The sequence below is a fragment of the Balaenoptera acutorostrata genome, chromosome 6 (genome assembly GCF_949987535.1).
Source record: "Balaenoptera acutorostrata chromosome 6, mBalAcu1.1, whole genome shotgun sequence".
Lineage (NCBI taxonomy): Eukaryota > Metazoa > Chordata > Mammalia > Artiodactyla > Balaenopteridae > Balaenoptera > Balaenoptera acutorostrata.
The window spans coordinates 16,009,098-16,021,999 of record NC_080069.1 but is presented as its reverse complement, the minus strand read 5'-3'; the positions used below and the strand labels follow the sequence as shown (position 1 = coordinate 16,021,999).

Sequence of the window (12,902 nt, the reverse complement as noted above, 5' to 3'; positions counted from 1 at the left end):
TAGCCTTAATGATGGTGATTAGCGCGGCTCCCCAGTGATTCTGTCAACACCTAACTGTGCCCTGGCCACCTTTCCACTGAGCCCTTCTGGTGCAGCCCCTGCTCCTTCCCCTCGAGCGAGGTGCTCAGGGTGGAGATGGGGGGCGATGGGGATGGGGGAGCATGAGATTTCTTCTCAGTTCTCTGTGGAGATTCTCAGAGTCACCTGGGTGACCCAAACCCTAGTGTGGTTGACTTTTTACCAAATGTAAGCCCCTCCCCGCCCCGTTCCAGAGCCTCCCCACCCACACCATTCTCCCCTTTAGGCTGCAGCCTGCCCTCCGGCTGTTCTCACTTCGGGCCTTTTTGGCCAGAACGCCCCTCTCCCCCAGGCTCCTCCGTGTCCATCTAGGTTACTTTTGGTCGGAAGCGGGGGCGGGAGACTGCAGAAGGATGGACCCCCCCCACTTTGAGCCCCCGTCCCTCTGTTTCCTTCATGCCCTTTGACATCCCTGCCCCTTCCCCCCCTCTGCTCAGGAGTATCCAGGAGCCCGTCAGACGCAGCAGAGCTCCCTCTGCCTGGCCTTCCCAGCACAGCCCCCTTCCCCTCAGTATCAGGCCGGGGTGTGGCCGGGGGGCACTGGGGCGCCAGGACGGGGCGGGGGGCACGGAGACCCCTCCCCTGGATACTCTTCTCTCCCAGGAGAGGCGGGGAGGGCCCTAGGCCTCGCAGCCACTCTCCCCAAATAGGTCTCTGGCCACCCTAGCAAGACTGAGAGATGGGGGATGGGGGCTGAGGCCAGGGAAGCCCAGCCCAGCCCTGCCCGACCTCCTCTGCGCTCCCAGCCTCCCCGTCATTCCTTTCCAAGTCATCCCAGCCAGCGGTTTGTTTAAACAAAACAATAGCAACCTAAGCTGGCTGTTTCTTTTCAATTCCCCACAGGCTTGGGTCCCACCCAGAGTGATAAACAGGCCTCTCTCCTGGTGTGAGCGCAAGGAGGGGGTGAGGGTGCGGATGGGCCCTGGGCCCGTAAGGTCAGAGCAGTGTGGAAAGTCTGATCGGAGCCTTGATCAGGGTGGGGAGGCTCTCCGTCCCCTCCCTTTCACTCTGGGGAGTCTTTTCTCCCCGACTGGGGCCAGCTTGGCAAAGACACACGCAAACCCTTGGATTCGTCAGTAGAGCTGGCGGCCCTGCTTGCCCGCCTTCCCCTGCCCGCTGCCCCTGAGCTCAGCCGAGGCAGCTGCCGCCGGGCCCTGAGCAAAGGGCATTGATAGCCTTGAGAGCCTTTAGGGTCTCTCCGGAGCTTGTCCCATGGACAGGTGCTGGTCCTTGCTGGAAGGAAGAGCACGGAGGGAAGGCTCTGGGGAAGGACCAGGCCGTAGAAGGGCCCCCTGAGTGTGATCAGCACAGCTGGTATGTACTCGCATTGGGATGAATATTGGCGAAGCTCCCTCTGGGCCATAAATCTTCCCTCCTTGGTCTGTCCTTGGGGGCCTAAAATTTCTACCACAGAATCAATACCTGGTGGGGGACTTAGGAAACTAAATCCAAAGGGTGAGAAAATTGAGTCCCCAAGATCAGACAACTTGTCCAGAGCCTCACGAGCAGTGAGTGGGAGAATTCCAGAATGTTCCAGGAGGAGAGGGCCCCAGGCCCTTCGACCTTGGACCTGCAGTGCTGACCTGTGCCTCTTCTAGGACATCATGACAATCCCATCCCTTCTTTAGGAGGCGTTTTTGGGAAGACCATTATTCACGTACACAGATATTACCCAGAGGGCTCTGGGGCTGCTGTGGAAGTGGCCTACCTTTCCCCTCCCTCCATGTGAAAACGTGAGGTCTCCTAAAACATCTTCGTGGCTTGGAGTGTCACATGTAGCCTGAAGTCACCTTAGAAAACTGGAAACCTCTGGGGACAGGAGAGATTCAGGGACATTTTGAAGGCAAGAGGGGGAAATCTGTCGTTCAGAGCACTTCCCAGGGAGACTGGCTGAGGGAAGTGCCCTGAGGGTGGCGATGAGCGCAGCATTTGAGGACCAGACCCCATACCTGTCAAGTCTGAGCAGAGCAGAGCTTTAGCAGGAGAGCCTCAGGAGGGGAGGGGCTGCCTCACCTCCACGCCCTCCCTGGCCCCCCAGGTACGCTGCTCCTCTTTAAGGTGGGCCCCGGGCACAGACTAAATTTCCTTTCCCTTACTATAGCTAAGACAGGTGGACATTTTCAAAAGGAACTTGTCTAAATGCTGATTTAAAAGAGGAAATAATGACTGAAATGACAAACGGCATAAAAGTGGTTGGATTTCTAATCCTCAAGACCACTGAGAAGCCCAGGATGGGTTTTTCAGGAATCGGGACAGAAGCACCGGAGGTGTTTGGTCAGTGTGCTTTGGGAGGATGTCCTGGACGCTTCTGAGACACAGGGACTGGGTGGCCTTGGGAAGGCAGCTCCTTTCCTTATCAGCATCCTCTGCAAATGGGGAGCCCGATACCCATCGCCCTCTTAGCAAGGAGAGGGGAGGAAGGGGCAGAAAATTGCTCAGTCGGACCCTTAAATGCTCAGGATATAAGATAGTCTCTCCTCTTTCTTAGAAGTTGGTGCCCGATGTGTGCATGTGTGCGTACGTGTGTGCATCCGTGTGTGTACACGTGCATGTGTGTGTCCAGGGTTTCCTGGCATGGGAATTAGCACAAATTATTCTAATTGCGGAGAAGAATCTCAACTCTATGGACCCTTTGCAGGAACTTCCTGGTTTATAGAACATGAGATTTCTTTTCCAGCTCTCTCCCACCTCAGGAACCCATTGATGGCTTCCCTGGTGGTGCAGTGGTTAAGAATCCGCCTGCCAATGCAGGGGACACGGGTTCGAGCCCTGGTCCAGGAAGATCCCACATGCCGCGGAGCAACTAAGCCCGTGCGCCACAGCTACTGAGCCTGCGCTCCAGAGCCCGCGAGCCGCAACTACTGAGTCCGCGTGATGCAACTATGGAAGCCCATGCGCCTAGGGCCTGTGTTCTGCAGCAAGAGAAGCCACCGTAATGAGAAGCTCGTGCACCACAAGGAAGAGTAGCCCCCGCTCACCGCAACTAGAGAAAGCCCGCACGCAGCAACGAAGACGAGCACAGCCAAAAATAAATAAAAATAAAATAAATAAATTAGTATATATATAAAAAAGAACCCATTGGGTCTTGTTAAGCTAGTTTGGAACTGGCACATGAGATGCTTAAGAAAAGTTGAGGTTCAACGGAGAATCACAGCAACTCCATTCTTGGACCAGGGTGATGCAGACTGTTGCACCAGAGTGGTTCTGAGTGGCTTGTCTCAGGGCAAGTAAAGAGCACAGTGCTGGAAGCTGGGAGCTGCCCCCCACCCCCCATCCTACATTTGTAATGAGCTTTTAGGGTTTATTCTCCAGGGCACTGTCCAACCAATGGATCTCACAGCAGCCCTTGCGTGGGACGGGCAGAGATCGGTCTCCCCATCTGACTGGAGAGAAACCCAGAGAAGCTTCAGCTTCTCAAGGTCAGGGACTATATCCTCTCCATCTTTGTAGCCCTTAGGATGCTTTGCACATAGTAGGGGTAGTAGATGTTATCCATGCCCTGGCCCATCCCCTGGCTCACCGACTCCACTTTCAACCTGCTTCTCCTGGTCCCAGGGCCAGCACTGGCCTCCCGAGCTCACTTCACCCCCTGTGCATTAGGGCAGATGTGCTGGGGCGTTAATGTTCCCTGGCAACAGCTCTTAACCAATGGCTGATGGGAACTGGTGCGTAAGTGCTCCAGGTACCCCCAGTGGAACTTGTTTGCTCATGAACCTTCCTTGGGTGCCTTCCTTTTCCTGTCTTACCCACTGCCTTACTGGTGCTCTCTCATGTCCCCTTCAAAATAAATTACTTGTACTGATATCCTTGTCTCAAGCTCTGCTTCTGGGGGACCCCAAGCTAAGACAGTAAGGGTCCAATAAACATCTGTGGGATGAATGGAGAGACGAGTGAAGGCTTTGTCCAAGGTGTCCTAGGTAGCTGACTCTTGGTCCTGGCCTCTTCTGATGAGACCTCACTGCTGCTGTCTGGACCTGGATCTTTCTGCCCTCCCGGGCCAGGCCCTAGAGTTCCCTGACAGAATTAGTCCCTGATATATTAAGCCCTTGGAAAACCACAAACAGATGCGCCAACTAGATGAAAGTCACCTTGATCTTTTGTTGCTTGTCCCCTTGGGGACAGCCAGAGAGCTACATTCCCTGAGAATGAAGTTTCCAGAGATGCCCCTACCCCAGGCTGGGGAACCCCTTAGGTAAGATTTGGATTGTGAGCTCTGGAGGGCGGGGAAGGGGCCTGGCTCAGCACTGGGCCCAGCTGGGAGGCTGGCCCAGTTTCCTCACTTCCCTTCAGTTACCTCCAGGCAACTGCCCGCCCACCTGGGCTTACGTGAAGGCCCCAGGTACTCGGGCTTGCTGACCCCTCGAGCAGAGGGTCAGCAGCACATTTCCTTGAGTGCTAGGGAGATGATTTAATCTCTTCATCCACCTCTTTCCATCTGGGCAGGAGGATGTAATCACTTCTCCTCCCTGGCTTCAAACCTCAGTCAGAGTGGGAAGTTTTACTTTTTGATCTCTGGGTGGGTGGGGTGGGGGGGCATCAGGAGAGTCCTGAACTGGGAAGGTGAGATGCAGAAGGGTGTAGTGGAGATGAGGAAGAGCAGAGGGAGAAATGAGCAAAACAGCAAGCAAAACTCGGGGAAAAAATGGAAAAAAGGGGAAAATAGGACAGAGTTCCAGGCTCTCTGACACTGGCACCAAACGAGAAAGCTCCCTGCTGTTTTACACAGCTGCCTGCAAGCTGCCAAGTGGCAAAGGATCTAGGAAAAGGCACAAGATTGGAAAGTGCTATCCAGCAATCTGTGGATTCTGCAATTCACTAGGGGTAAGTAAGTGGAAGGCACTGACAGCTCCTGGGCTCTGAGATCTCCAGGGGCTGCGTCTGCCGGGCCGCCTAACACCCGCCTGGAGAGGACCCAGCCCCGGAGACTGTGCCTGCCCCAAGGGAAAGGCTGCGATCAATTAATCCTATGGCCTGCATTTTCACCCTGGGGCTGGGAAAACGGGGGGGGGGGGGCCGGCCACCAAGGCGGGTGGAGTGGAATCCGTGGGAAGTGCTGAGAAGGAGGCACAGACATGAGCCCTTCTGGGAGCCAAGTGCTTCCAGACTCCAGGGTGTAGGATGGCCAATGATTTTGTGCACCGGTTTCCCTCAAGAAGTGTCAACATCAAAGACCTGATAGTCTCCTCCTGGCACCTTCATGGGCGGTAGACTGCATGGCGTTTTCTAAAGATGGATTGCACCATCTTTAGAAAACGCCAATGGATGGCCAGCAGATTCTGGTATTTGGCACCAACTGGCACAGGACCGTTGGGTTTTGATTCCTAGTTTGGCTTCAGATCTGGAGTCAGTTACTTCCCTGGGTCTCCAGATGCCAAAATGAGTTGGGGTGAGGTGGGGTGTTGCTGGTCTGCTTCTCGGCTTAAGTAGTTACCCAGATGGGAGGAGCTTCACCACTCTCCATGACACTGAGTGAAGAGGCAAGATTTCCCAAGGCCAGGGTCAAGGTTGCTTGTGGTCTAACAAGTACAGGTTGTCTAAGCCCTTTGTTCCAGGCCATATGGAGGTGCGAGTGGTTCCCAAATAAGCCACCGTGTCTTGTACCTGTGTGTATGTGACAGTATCTAGCATAGAGTTAGCCCCGAGGCATGATGGCTGGGGAGATGGATAGTTAAATGAATCAATTAATGAGAACCCCTGTGAAATAGAAATTAAGAAATATGAATTAAGACACATTTTATGGTATTGAGGCGCTCATGGTCTAGTGGGGCAGATACATCAATAAAGAAATAACTGTATTATAGGTCTAAATAATTGCAGTCTATAGGAAATGCTGAAGGAGCAGAGAGGATGGAAATTGTAATTGCTTGGGGGTAGTAATCAGGGAAAGCTACTGAAAGGAGGCTGTACTCGATCCGGGCTTTGAAGGGTATGTAGGAGTTTTCCAGTTTTCCAGTGGACAGGATAGGGAGAGGAGGGGCAGTTTACATTGAGGAAACTGCATAAGCAATCTATAAATATGTCAACAAGGTGTGACAAGAACAGGTGGGTCTGGAAGAAGCTCAAGTTGAGGCTGGAAATGTAGGCTGGGGTTAGGCTTGAATGGCAGGCAGTGCTTCTGATTTCTGAGAATTGCAGCCATCAGTAAACCAAAGTTTGGGCCCACAGACCCCAGGCAAGACTCTTTCTGTCTTCCAAATTCTCAGCAACTATGTCCCAGGAGCGTCATCAAAGGGGGTTGGTCAGCTGCCTCTCCGGTCAAGAACAAATCTGGGTGGGGTCAGGCTTTGGGACACTGCCCATATGTGGCAGGTCAGAGCTGGATGGAGCCGAACCCTGCGACCATGGCCTCACTCAGAGCAGGTGCACCTGGGACCCCCGAACCGCAACCCATTCCTTTTACAAACCGTAACTTTTTCAGTTTTAGATCATTAAAGGACAGCATATTCATTGTAGAAAAAATTTAAAACACAGAAGAAAATAACTGGAAAGAAAAAGAATCCCCTGGATCATTCTGCATAGAGATAGCTGCCCTGAGAACACCAGGGCTCCCTTCTTTGCATCTGGGTCCCAAAGCTTCTTGTCACTCAAGTGCCAGCTTTGAGCCCCTGGTCCCTTCTGGGGTCTGCGTGCCGGACTCTCATCTGCTTGGGGAAACGTGCCTTAGTTACTCTCAGTCTCTGAAGCTCAGAGACTGGTATGGACCTCAGGAGATGGTGGACCCACCCCTCTTTGACCCTGGCCTGTCACAGGTCACCCATTCTCAGGACGTAGCATCTAGGTAGGGTTAGGAGGAGGGTGGGAAGGAAAAAAGGAATAAAGAACACAATGTATGGTCTTATTAAACCTGTCCCACTTAGAAATAACCAAGAAATATTAAGATAGATTGAGAGCAAATATCATGAGGTGATAGTTAAATATAATTATTATGCATCAGTGTCAGCTTAGGTTAAAGACTGCCATTTCTAGACACACGGAACGAACGTCGAAGCTTTCAGGACCAACAACAGGTTGCCGGAATGGCTCATTTATCTGGAATTGGGTATTTTTCATAAGAACATTTCCCTGATCTCTTGGATCTTATATTTTTAGCTCCCCAACTCCTTTCATCTTAACTATTTTGGATAGCAATCTTATTAAAACACTAGTTCTCATGTTCTTCAACACACACATACACACACACACACACGGATAACACCTTATGTAATTTTAAACACCATTGTGGTTGTCACAGTGAGTAGCCAGTTTTGCACCCTGCGACAGCACAAGACTGCAATGTTCAAAAACAAATACAAAGAACAGGCCATTCAGCCTTCCGCCTGCTCAAACCTCCTCAGGGTCCAATAATTTAATATTGACGCCGCGGTCAGTACATAAAGAAAGGGGAAGCACCTCTTGCAGGGCACCTACAACGTGGCAGGCATTCTGCCAGCATCTTTGCGCAAGTTAGATCACTCCGGTCCCTGCCTCGCAGCCCGTTTCCCGCTAAGGTGCGGTGACCCTCGGGAGACCCACCCCTGCCGCCAGCACCGCCATTGGGAGGATGAAGACCCTCGGTCCTGCTGAGGGAGCTGAGCTTCGTGGTCTGGTTTCTGGCGCTGCAAGAACCAGGGAAATGTTGACATCTGGTGGAAAGCAGCCCCACTGGATCAGTGACTGAGCTGTTAACCCAGCCGTTCCAAAGGGCAACCTGGGCTTCAGTCCAATGTCATTACCAATGAGCTGCATGACTTTGAGAAAGACACCATTTCCCAGCGTCTCAGTTTCCGTACCTGTAAAGTGGCTGTGATAATGATACCTGCCCTGGTTTCCTCACAGACTCGTGAAGATGAAATTAGGAAATGGGATAGTCTGAAGTCCCACAGTGCCATCTGAGGGTAAGGGTCATGACGGTTCCCTTCCCCGGGCTCAGCGAGGAAAGAGAGGGGTGAAGCCGCTGCTGGCCAGGCTAGGGGGAGACACTGCCCCCGGCCTCCGTCTGTCCGCCCTCAGAACCCATCCCGCGAGCTGTGACGGGCCCAGGAAGCCTCCTGGCAGGGTCAACCTCATGAGGCTAATGGCTGTGCCGTGGGCTCGGCAGTTACTCAGCTGTAAACGTGGGGCCCTTCCTGCTGGGCCTGCACTCACCCAGGGTGCGCAGAGCGCGTGGCACATAATGTTTATTAATACGCTTTGATGAGGGGCGTTAGTATCTCCTAATGAGACCATCTGAGCCCGCCTCCTTCCTTCTCTTGCTCACTCTCTCCCCCATCCCATGGAGACACACAGCCGCTCAGACAGAGACGAGGGCCCCAGAGGAGGGACAGGAGGCAGAGCTGTCCCGGGAGGCAGGGGCTGGGATGGGGGTCGAGCCACAGGGGTCAGACAGAGGATCCAGGGTGAGGGAGGAAGTGGCATGCTGCTGGCTCGGCTGTCGGGTGGGAAACTGGCCAGAAAGTGCTTGGTGATGGGAGCACGGGAAGCAAAACAGTGGCAAGACTTTTCCAAAACTGGTGGGAAGGCGCGGGAGCTGCGCGGGGTGGGGTGAGACAGGAGAAGCTGGAGCTGGGGAGGGGCTGAGCCCTGGATGCGAGCAGGAGGGAGAGCCACTAGAGGTCTGCGTGTCCCTCGAGGGCAGGGCGGGGCTGAGAAGGGGGGAGGGGTGAGAGCCAGGGGAGGGGAAACGGTGAGTCACGCTCACTCAGGCTCACACGCGCTCACAGCCACACACATCCACACACTCCCAGCACCCCCCATGTATGCACACACGCTCACACACACAACACGTGCACTCACGTGCACGCTCACAGATACATGACCACACACCCCTCAACTCACACATGCCCTCACACGCTCACATAGATACGTGTCCACAGTCACGCACACGCTCAAGCACAGCCTCCACGCGCTCACACACGCTCACTACACACACAACACGCTTAGTCAATGTACACTCACATACACCCCCCCACCTACACACAGATGCACACATGCCCACACACACTCACACATGTTCACATATACATGGTCACACACACAGAGCCCTCCACCTCGCACACTTATGCAACGCACATATACACACAACACACTTACAGACACGCTCACACACGTGCTCACATGTACACACACATGCTCATACAACACATACTCACATACACATACATACCCATGCTCACGCTCTCACACACATACACTCAACACGCGTCCACATACACTCACGTATGCACGCTTGCACAGGTGCTCATACACACACGTGCTCACACGCGCTCCCTCTCCCAGGCAGCCTTTCATTGGTGGGTATGTCAGGGGCGGAGCATGAAGGGGGCAGCAGGCTGCAGGGCGCTGGGGAAGGGGGCCGGGCAAGGCTAAAGCGTGGACCGTGGGATTAGGAGAAGTGGGTGTGGGAATCTCCAGGCAGAAGACCAGGACAAAGAGATGACTGAGTAGGACTGAGGGCTGTGAGTAAGAACTGAGCTGTTCTCTGTCACCCTCCGGAGTGTGAGCGCCAAAGGGGTGGGGATGCAGGAAAGAAGGGGAGCCCTGGCAGGAGAGGAGGTCAGCTAGGAGTGGAGGCGTCCCTGTCCCTGCCCTCCTGCCCTCCTGCCTCTGCTGTGGTAGGACGCTGCAGGCTGACCTGCCCCCTCTCCCTAGAGCTGAGAGCAATTAGGAAACACTGCCCATTAATCCCCCAAACAAACAGGGCTTGAGAGACTGAAGTCCAGCCAGAGGGGAGGGAGTTGCAGGGCTGCCTCCTCAGGCCGACTCTTATCGCCTTGCATCTCTCATCTCCAGCATCTAGTCTTTCTGGCTGGGTGGCTGCAACCCCAGAAGAGACCAGGAGGAACTGGGGAGGACCAATAAACTGGGAGGAGGTGATCTGCCGAGATCTTTGCTCCCCAACTCCAGCTGGACAGAGGGGGCCCAGCAGCCCCCTAGCCCCTCCCTGGCCTGGGGAGTAGTACCCCAGGGTTTGTGAGTGGTCAGGGAGTGCTGGCATCTGGAACGATCCCAGGGTGCTTGTGAGAGCTACATGGGGGCGCCCCCAGGTTCACAGGGTAGGGACCACCTTCACCGACGGCCAAGGAGGCTCCTCAGGGTGCCTGGCTCAGCAGTCTCCTCTGGATCCTCGCCCTCCTGGTCCTTCCATCTCCTCTCTTTTTGCCTAAGCCTCCCCCCACCCCTCCCGTACCATCCTGCCCTCTACTGCCCACCAGGAAATGGCCAACTGTCTCTGGGCTACTCTGTCCTCCCCGTGTACCATCTATGGGATGCTGGCTGTCCTAGAGAATCCAGGCCCCAGAGGCTGGCGGGTCCTCAGTCAGGCTCCTGGGCTCTGTCCTCGGCTTTGTCTCCCTCCTTTGCCCTATTTTTTGTTCCATACTTGGCTCCAAGGCAGAATCTGTACTTTGGGGCCTCTCCCTGCTTCCCCACCAAAAGGGCCCAGGCCTGGGGCAGCCTTGTGAAAAGGAATGAAGGAAGGGAGGAAAGAAGGAAGGAAGGAGCGAGGGACTTTCTGGAAGGAAGCTTGGGGATCAGGACTTTTGAGCAAGAAAATATGCTGGCAAGATTTGGAGGCTCCGTGAAGCCCCGTGCTCCTTAGAAAGGGTGATAATAAGCAGAAACAGACCTAAGTCTCATTCAAATCACATCTTGCTCTTTTCGGAGGGACTGACAGTGAACTTGGCCCCAGTCTCTAGCCCCTTGCTACTCAAAGCGGCAGCAGTATCACATGAGAACTTGTTAGAAATGCAAATCTTGGGTTCCACCTCAGACATAATGTGAATCAGGATCTTTTCTTTTAACAAGAACTTGCGGTGATTCGCATGCACCATAAAATCTGAGAAGCACTGTGGCAGCGTCGTGCTCTCAGGGCCCTGGGGTCTCTGGACTGGGCGGGGGACTCCTCATCAGAACTGTGGTGGCAGCAATGGTGGGAGCCACCTGAGCTCTTGTCCCTGACACTGTCCCATTTCAGGTCTCTCCCAGGCTCAGGAGCCCCCGTGGGATCACCCTTCCCTGGGCAGCACCTGGCTGACCTTTAGGTGCTGCGGTGGCCCCAGCTCTCAAGTCAGATTATTCAGACTCCTGGGCGGTCGCAGGAGGTGGAGAGGGGTTGGGGCCCCGGCCGGGACCGGGAGACATGAGGCCTGGCGTGCACCCTTCTTCCCTGCACCCCTGCTTGGAGCCACGAAAAGCAGGCCCGGTCAGTGAGTCCAGGTGTCACTCACTATTCTGAGCCTTTGAGTCTCTGGCCTTAGGCAAGGCAGCCCCTCCTGCTGGAGGGGGACCCGTGTAGCCACGTCTGTGTGCACTGTTTGCTGGGTGCTCCACGGGGTGTTGGATACACACCCACTGGTGCTTCCTTTCCCCCATCATGCTCCCCACTCCCGACTCTATTTGAGGAAGGGGAATGTTTATTCCCCAGGTGTTTATTTATTTATTATTATTATTTTTTGGCCGCTCCGTACGGCTTGTGGGATCTTAGTTCCCCAACCAGGGCTTGAACCCCCTGGACCCTTGGCAGTGCACGGAGGGAGAGCACGGAGTCCTAAGCACAGGAGCTCCAGGGTAGTCCCTCCCCAGGTGTTTAGAAATCTCTGGGGAAGGAGGAGGCAAGAGAGCCTTGCTCTTTCTTGTAGTCTGAGGACCAGAGGAGGGTGTGTGAGACGGCGCAGGTGGCAGGTCGGGGTCTGCTCTGGGGGGCGGGGTGGGGGGGGGAAAATCTGGTCCCAGCAGGAGGGCTGCAGTCACGTGCTTCCCTCAGCTTTCTTTCTTCACAGATGCCCATGCAAACTTGCCATCCCCGACCAGCTGCCAGGCTGCCCTCGTCTTCCTTGGCCATGCCATGGGTGGTGCGGTGGGCCTTCGTGCCCCTGCCTGCCTGTGTCAAGGCCAAGGGAACGGTGAACGTGGCCCACTGGGGCCGAGCAGTTGTCAGCCGGGACCAGGGCTTGCTCTCATTCTGTTGTGTCACCTTTTACAGTGCCCGGTAGGCAGATGCCAATCTGGGGAGCTTGGCAATCACAGTGAAAAAACAACAGAGACTGAGGTCAGTAAACTCCACTCCACCCTGGCCTCACATCTGGTCCCATCCGTCTCTGGAATGCTTGGAAACTGACATAATCCCAGGGAGAGGAAGGGGGCTCTACGGCCCTCTCTGGCAAGGCCAAGTGAATTGGGTCACTACGCTGCGCCTTCAGTGGGTGTCACCTGTTTAGGGTCACTCAGCTGAGCCCCAGAGGCCAGTGGGGAGGTTTGTGCAGAGGACCCTGGCCGCCTCTGGAAGCGGCACCCACCCCGGCAGGTGGAGAGCTGGGCTCGGGCAGCTGTGGTGCTTGGCTGCCGGCCCGATCGGGATCATCATCGGTCTCAAAGTGTGTTGAAATGGGTCTTTGCACAACCTTGAGGAGGGCCCAGCAATTCCAGGTGACAGTGCCCAGGGCTATGAGGAGATGGGAGGAAAGGGGATGAGGTGACAGCAGAGAACAAGCCCAAAGTGGGGTTAAGGGGCTTTCACAGCTGCTGACTCCCGAGGCTTCTGGGGCTGGGGCTCAGCCTGCCTCCTTCCAGCCCTAACCCATGTGGCTGGACCTCAGAGGCCTTCCACCCTGGGAGTCTGGGGTTCTGGGATGCCAGGCCAATCCCTAGGCTATGTCACAGGGAGCTGAGACAAACTTCTCCCCGGAACTTTTCTTCTCTGTGAGCAGTTAATTGCCCTGGCATCCGAGGCTGCAGTGCATGAGCAAGGGGCCTTTAATGAAAGCAAACGACAGCTGATCAATCTGCCAGCTCCAGCCCCGCTCCTCTCCGTGGGGTCTGGCCACGCTCCGTTCAGCCTCGACGGCCTG

General features: G+C 55.0%; 1 protein-coding gene across 1 annotated transcript in view; it reads right to left on the bottom strand.

The window, feature by feature from the left end:
• PEBP4 (phosphatidylethanolamine binding protein 4) overlaps positions 1-12,902 on the bottom strand; it is a 211,804-nt gene that overhangs the window by 14,795 nt on the left and 184,107 nt on the right. The window lies entirely within an intron of this gene.